This window comes from Trichosurus vulpecula, chromosome 9 (genome assembly GCF_011100635.1).
Source record: "Trichosurus vulpecula isolate mTriVul1 chromosome 9, mTriVul1.pri, whole genome shotgun sequence".
In the NCBI taxonomy this organism is placed as follows: Eukaryota; Metazoa; Chordata; class Mammalia; order Diprotodontia; family Phalangeridae; genus Trichosurus; species Trichosurus vulpecula.
The window spans coordinates 192,695,639-192,704,236 of record NC_050581.1 but is presented as its reverse complement, the minus strand read 5'-3'; positions in this window follow the sequence as shown (position 1 = coordinate 192,704,236).

The window sequence follows — 8,598 nt, the reverse complement described above, 5'->3', positions numbered from 1 at the left end:
TCTATCTTTTCCATCACCTAGCTGCCCTGGGCCCATTTTATAGATAATTAAGTGGAGACTAAGAAAGAAGTGATTGGTAAGCTGAAGTCATGGTTCTTTGTCTCTGAACTTAGTTCAGAGGGCCTGGAATGGGTTAATTTCAGAAATCCAGCTCTCCTGCTAATCACTGATCTATTCTTGCCTCAAGAAATTTCACTAACTTTGGGGAATATGTATGAAAGAAAAGGAATTGGGTCTGATATCTTAACTCTACCAAGCTGTCCTTCAAGGATGTCTGGTTTGCTGTCCAAAAGTCTGGGCTGCTATCTTGCACCTGGACTCAAACAATGAGCACTTCTTAGTCTCATGAGAGAAGGGGGGGGAGGGTTGTCATTGCTAACCTCCATTACCAAACTTTCAACCAATCATGTTGTTCCCTGCACCTTAGCTCTGGATCCAATCATGTCGCCCTTAATCCCATGATATCATCTACCTTGTTCTGTTCTTTGTTCTGTACTTACTCCCCAAAACCTATCAGAGGCAGCTGTCTGTCTCCTGGGGGCTTTGGCGTAAATGGAGGCAATCCATTGACCCATTTATCCACCAGTAGCATGCCCCTGCTAATAAATGTTATCTTGCTTGGAGATCTGCCTCAGTTTACCCTTACGTTAAATTCCAAATACAACAGTCAGCATTTAATAAATGCTTATTGATTTACTTAAAGAAAAAGTACACTTTCCATCAAACTGAGCTTCTCCCTTCCCATTCCCTCATCCCCTCCCTATCTGCCTGTTCTAGGCTCTTCCACACTTTCTGCCCCAGCCTCCCATCCTCTGACAGGTTCTCAAAGGCAGGCAGTGAGCTGATGAGTTCCAGATTCTATTTCCCTTCAGTGTCACCATGGTGCTTAAGATTTGATTTAAAAAAATAATAAATGGGACCTATGATTTCTCTAATGCAGTGAACTTCCTCTGTGGAAACTCTTACCACAAAGGCAACTAACTCAGAGACTTACAGAATTGCCTCAAGCACTAAGAGGGTTGAGCTACCCAGGGGCACACAACTAGGTTGTAGAAGAGGAAGGACTTGAACCTAGGTCTTCATGACTCAAGGTTAGCTCTCTATAGACTTGTTCCTTGGCTCTAAAATACATTTTTTTAAAGTTCAAAGTCATATATCTTGGAAGGAGGCGGGGGAGGGGTGGGGTGGGGCAAGAGGAAGGAGACCTGACAGGAACCAAAAGAGCAAAGACTTAACAAATGTAGGCTAGAAGTGACTAGAGGAAAAAGAGAGGAAGGGTTGTTCCCAGTCATTTTCATAGCTGTGCTCTTGTGTTCTGGATTCCACCTACCTCCCTGGGTGCCCAGGCTAGTGATCATTCACCATTTTTAGCCCAACTCGATCCCCTACATGAGTGTTCTCTGCACATCTTTGAGCCACACTGGTGCCCATACTTCTCCCTGGCTGCCTCCATTACATGTTATTTTCCTCTATTAGAATTAAAGCTCCTTTTATTTCTCTTTCACTGGAGATGAATTCACCTTTTTCATTTTTTTATATTGGTGATTTTATTTTCTTCTTTCTTTTCTGAATTAAATTAGCTAATGGATTGTCTATATTATTGGGGTTTTCTTTTTAAACTAGCTACTAGTTTTATTTATTAGTTCACTTGTTCCTTTGATTTTCAGGATTTTTATTTTGGTGTTTAATTGGGATTTTAAAATTTATTGGTTTTCCTGTTTGTTTGTTTTTTTTTTAATTATATGACCGATTCATTGGTTTTTTCTCTTTTATTGATAAACAATAGCCATGAAATAGGCATGATAGGCATGAAATATAAAATTTCCCCTTAAATATTGCTTTGGCTGCATCCCCCAAACTGTGGTATATTGTCTCATTGTATCCATCATTTTATGATCTGTTCATTAATGTGCCCATTCTCTAGGATTCAGTTTTTTAGTTTCCAATTACTTTTTAATCTTTACTTTAGGGGCCCTTGTTTGAATGCCATTTTACTGCATTATGTTTAGTAAAAGATGCATTTAACATTCATGCTTTTCTGCATCTGTTTGTGAGATTTGTATCCCCTAATACAGATAATTTTCACATTACAAAAGTGAATTGTTCTGCAGACCTCTACATAAAGCGATTTTTACATAATGTGAATTCGACCATGGTCATGGAGAAGAAAGGGAAGTAGGGAGGCAGGAAGGGGGCTGGCATGTAGTTCAAGGACATGTGGGGACCAGGGACAGAGAACAAAGAGCAGGAGGAGGAACACTTGGGGGCCAAGAACCAAGAGCAAGAACACACAAAAGGCAGATCTGTAGGGACCAGACATGGACACAGACAGGAGAGGACAGGTGACATGTGCAGGCTGGGGACAGATAAGTGGTAGTTGAATGCAGAGAGATGGAAGACAGACACACAGGAGCTAGACACAAAGGTGGGTAAGTGGAGCAGGGCAAAGGTCTCCTCATGCAGCAGACAGAGCACTGGCCCTGGAGGCAGGAGGACATGAGTTCAAATCCAGACATAGACACTTAATAGCTGTGTAACCCTGGGCAAGTTACTTAACCCCAATTGCCTCCAAAAAAATCAGAAAGATAATGATTATTATAATATAACATATCAAAACCTGTGGGATGCAGCCAAAAGTCTTCTTGTAGTCAAATTTATGTCGCTGAAAACCTGTCAGAATTGAGAAAATGAATTAAGTTTGTACCTAAACCTAAAAGCACTAGAAAAGAAACAAAGCAAAATCCAAAGACAGGGATATGAATGGGGGATGGAAAGGCAGCTGGGAATGTTGCTGTTTGTGGGAACTGGAAGAGTAACTGGAAGAGATTAAACAAGACACAGAATGGAAAAGCTGGGGAGGAAAGAATGGTGAGGAGAATTGATATCTCAGAAAACGCAATAGACAATCTTAATCTAGGACTGAATACTCTAAAGATTAGAATGGACCAGACAGAAAACCATAACTCAACAAGACAACAAGAAAGTAAAAAACAAAACCAAAAAATTGGGGGGGGGGAGCCTCTGAAGATCTAAGGAATATAATGTTGAAAATAACCTGGAAAACAGGTCAAGGAGAGACAAGCCAAGAATTAGTAGACTATTTGAAAACTATGATCAGCAGGGGGGGAAAGGTCTGAATGCCGCATTTGAGGAAAATATAAATGAAAAATTGCCTAGATCTCTTAGAACCAGAGGATGAAGTGAAAATAGAAAGAATCCATCAGTAACTTATAGAAAGAAATTCCAAAATGAAAACTCCCAGAAATATCATAGCCAATACTTGGAGCTTTCAGGTCAAAGAAAAAAAATGATACAAATAGTCAAAAAAGAGTTTAAATACCAAGGGGTCATAGTAAGGATTACAAGAGATTTATTAGCTGTCATTATAAAGAAGGAGGAGAGCTTGAAATATGACATTCCAAAAGAGATAGAGGTTTATAAGCAAGGATTACCTATCTGGTACAACTAAGTATACTCTATAGAGGAAACAGGCAACCTTTGATGGAATATGGGACTTCTAAGCACTCCTAATGAAAAGGCTAGAACTGTATAGATATTTGGCTCTGGAAATACAGGTGCTAAGAAAAAGTTAAAAGGTATACATAGTTGCATAATTGAAAAAGAATATATGGGGATGAATTGTTTACATGTTAAATGGAGAATAAGAAACAAATGTCTTTTTAGAACTCTAATATCTCTAAGGATCATAGAGAAAAGTTAAAATGACAGGGAGTGTGTGGGAAGTTTTGTTCTGTTTTAATGATCATAGGAGAAAGAAAATTGGAGGGACATGGGACTATTCAGCAGAGGAAAGGAAGAAAAGGGGGAGAAAAATCACCATTGCATAACATAGATGCATAAGATGAATAGTACATAGTCACGGATAAAGGAGTAAAGGAATGAATTTCAAGAATCTCATTTTCAACTGAATCTGATAAAGGAAGACTGAACACAATTAAATCCCTCCATGCCACATACTAATCTACTAAGCTCAATGGATGGAGAAAGGAGGGATCTAAGAATGGGGACAGGATAGATAAAGGAATAGAGCTAAGCAAAACAAACTCAAAGTTAGAGTGAGGAATGTGAAAGGAGGATTAAAAGGAAAGGGAAAAAAGAGTAAAAACTTGGGATTCAGCATGAAACAAGGAGAACAGCAGCAACAGAAAGGAAATAGGCTGTTTCATTTATAAGATCAAAAGCATCAGGCAAACTTCCTTTTCTCTATCACTATTTGTAAATAGTGAGGTGGGAGCGAAGGAGGGAAAAGTACAAGAGGATAAAATGGAAGAAAATGCACAATTAATAATTATAACTGTATGAATGGGATTAATTCACCCATAAGATGGAAAAGGATAGCAGAATGGATTAGAAAACATGATTCAATAATATACTATTTACAAGAAACACACTTGAAACACAAGGATTCACACAGAGTTAAAATGAGGGGCTGAAGCAAAATGCATTATGCTTCAGCTGAACTTAAAAAAGCAGGAGTAGTAATCATGATTTCAAATAAGACTATAGTAAATAGAGGTAAGATAAAAAGAAATAAGCAGGAAAATTACATTATGGACATTATGCACAACAAATAAATCAAAATCAATTTATATATGCATATATCTTGTTTATTGATATATTATATCATATATGACATATAATATATGTTACATTTATTTACATTTGTTGTATTTCTTATCTATCTACATGCACCTAATCATTGTTGTTCTTTGTAATCCAAGAGGATCAAAATAACATCACGATGTTGGGGGTCAATGTACAGTGTGTCCAACTGTTGCTGATGAAACCAATACAAGCTCAGAAGGCTCTCCCACAGGTAGGCACAAATAGTCTGTATGAATATTTGCATCTAGTAACATAACATCTAAATACTTAAAGCAAGAGTTAATCAAAATGTAGGGAGAAATAGATAGCAAAACTATAATAGTGATAGATCTTAGTCTATCCTTTTCAGACATAGACAAATCTAATCAAAAGACAAACAAGGAAGAAGTTAAGGATCTGAATAATAATTTAGAAAAGATAGCAGTGATAGATCTCTGGTGATTACTGAATGAGAACAGAAAGGAATTTGCAAACACCCAGCTTCACATGACACCTTTACAAAAACTGACTATGTATTGGGACATAAAGACCTCATTCTCCCTCAAAAAGTGTAGAAAAGCAGAAGTAGTAAACATATATATAATTTATTGAACATAATGCAATAAAAATTATATAAGGAACCCTTAAAGGATGAATGTAAAAGTAACTGGAAAATAAATAACATAATTCTGAAGAATCTATCAGTTAAAGAGTAAATTATGTAAACAACAGAAAATTTCAGTAAAGGAAATAACAATAATGAGATAAAAGACAAAATCTTATGGGATACAGCTAAAGCAGTTCTATAGGGAAACTGATCTCTAAATGTTAATATAAACAAAAACAAGAAAGAATAAATCAGTTAATTGGGCATGAAATTTAAAAACTTGAGGGATAACAAATCAAAAAATCCCAACTAAATAACTAAGTAGAAATTGTGAAAATCAAAGAAGATATTAATAAAATTGAAAGCAAAAAGATCTTAGAATTTATGTATAAACAAGGACCTGTCTTTTTTCATCCATTACATTTATTTTTTTTTCTTTCTTTTCTGAACTTTATTTTCTTTATTTTATTTTATTTTTTTTTATAAATTTCTTTATTTATTTTTAGTTTACTACACACAGTTCTACATAGTTTTGAGTTCCAGTTTTTCTCCCCTCCCTCCCCCCTCCCTCCCCAAGACAGCATGCAGTCTCATATAACTGTCATGTATGACTTTGCATTGAATTAATTTATGCACTAGTCAAGTCGTGGAGAAGAATTTTGATCAATGGAATGAATCATGAGAAAGAAGAAACAGAACCAAAAAAAAAACCCAAAAACAAAAAAAAATTCTAAGTTCCAAATTATCTTTCTTCCTCTCACCTCCCCCACCCATTGAGAGGGCAAGCTACACAATGCCCATTATACATGTGAAGTCATGCAAAACATACATCCATACTAGCCACATTTCAAAGGGTAAAAAAAAAACAAGAAGAATAAAGAAAGTGAAAAACAAAATACTTCAACCTGCACTCAGAGTTCATCAGTTCTTTCTCCAGAGGTGGATAGCATTTTTTAACATAAGTCCTTTGGAGTTGTCCTGGATCATTGTGTTGATCAGAATAGTTATAGGACCTAGGTTTTTTTTTAAGTGGTAAAATAAATAGCTAGCTTACCTGATTTCTTAGAAGAGAGGAAAGCCAAGTTGTTCATATCAAAAATGAAAAAGAGGAACTTACAATATCAAAGAGGAAATAAGAGAAATGGTCAGAAACTATTTTGCTTAATTATAAAACAAAACTGATGACTTAAAGGAAACAGATGAATATTTAGAAAATATTAAAATAGCCATAATAATAAGGAGAGGCTGTTTAAATAACCCAATGTCAGAAAAAGAAACTAAAGCCATAAATGCACTCTCAAAGAAAAAACTCCAGGAACAATGGATTTACAAGTGAATTCTGTCAAAAATTCAAAGAACAATTAATCTGAATACTACATAAACTATTTCCATTCTGGAAAGCAATTTAGAACTATGCTCCTGAAGTTACTAAACTGTGCATACCATTTGACCCGGCAATATTGCTACTGGGTTTATATCCCAAAGAATTTTTTAAAAAGAGGAAAAGGATCTATATGTACAATAACATTTATGACAGCTCTTTTCGTGGTAGCCAACAACTGAAAGCTAAGGGGATGCCTCCTATTCAAGGATGGCTAAACAAATTGTAGTATATGAAGGGAATGGAATATTATCATGCCTGAAAAATTATGAAATGGAAGCTAGGAAAACTTGGATAAGCTCATACAGAGTGAATAAGAGAACCATTCATACAATTATAATATAGATAAAAACAATTTTGAAAGAATTTAGAACTCCAGTCAACACAATGATAATCTGAGAGTTCAAAGGAATGAAAATGAAACCCACTACTCATCTTCTAACAAAGAAGTGTTAGATTTAATAATGAAGAAAAGGACATACATGACTAATATGGAGAATTGTTTTGCTGGACTATGCAGCTATGTGTTAAGGGCTTTAGGTGTATGTGTGTGTGTGTGTGTGTGTGTGTGTGTTAAAATTTGCTCAATAGGAAGGAAATATTGGTGGGTAAGACTAATTTTCAAAAGTACTTGGTAATTGAAAATTTTAAAAAAAGAATGAATGTCGGTTCCCATCAAAAGCTTTTCTGTATCCATTGACAGTTTCTTTGGGGGGGGGAGACCTTTGGTTTTTGCCTTATGCTTATGATCTTTCTATCTTTCTGCTGTTGAAACAACCTTTTGTGCCTGGTATAAATACTATTTGATCATGACGAATAGTCATAATAATTTATTGCTGTATTTAATTTCCTAGTTTTTTTTGCATCTGTATTCATTTGAAAAATTGGCCTATAGATTTCTTTTTTTAGTATTATCTTTACTTGGTTTTAAAATTAATACTGTATTTGCTTCATAAAAGATACTGGGCAATGTTCCATCTTTATTTATATTTACAAACAATATAGGCATGGTACAAGAAAACTTCCTACCCATTGCAAGAAGTGGAATGGTCATCCTTAGGACCTTAGATAGATCCTTTAAATAGAGGCCTCACCCTACTCAAGGCAGCTAAGTGGTATAGGAAGTCAGGTGTCTGGAGTCAAGAAAACTTGAGTTCCCATCTGAAGTCAGACACCTACTGGCTGTGTGACCCTAGGCATGTCACTTTACTTTCTGCCTTGGTTTCCTCTACAGAAAATTGGAACCTTAATAGTACTTCACAGAATCATTGTGTGGATCAGATGAGACAATATTGAAAAGGCTTAACACAGTGCCTGGCACATAGTAGGTGCTTAATAAATCCTTGTTGATTTGACTAGCTACCAAAGTAATTTTCTGTAAGAAGAGAACTGATGATGTAACTTCCCTTCAATCAAATCCAATGGCTTTTTGCTGCCTCCAGAATCAAAGAAACTCCTCTGCTTCATTTTTAAAGCCCTTTACAACTGTCCCCAACCTGTCTTTCCCATCTCAATGGGCCTCATGCTCCCTCCCATCTTCAGCCCACTTTTTGATCTAGCCAAAGTGGCTTCTCTTTCTGTTCCTCATACAGGACACTCCATCTGTCAACTTTGTGCCTTTGACAGACATGGAATGCAGGTGTGGACTCCCTCCAGAGCAGCTATGTGGGACAGTGGAGAGAATTCTGGGCCTGAAGTCAGGAAGACCTGAGTTCAAATTTGATCTCAGACACTCAGTAGCTGCATGACCCTGGGCAAGTCACTTAACTTCTGCTTCAATTTCCTCAACTTAAAATGGAGCTACTAGTAGCACATACTTCACACAGTTGTCTTGAGGGTCAAATCAATTGAAATCATATTTGTGAAGTACCTGGCACATAGTAGGCCCTTTAAAAAGTTTATTCTCTCCTTGTCCCTTTTGCAGAGTCTCTTTAGTCCTTCAAGACCCAGCTCAAGCATTCCGTGAAGCTTTTCCCGATTCCCCCACAAGGGAGTGCCCTCCTTT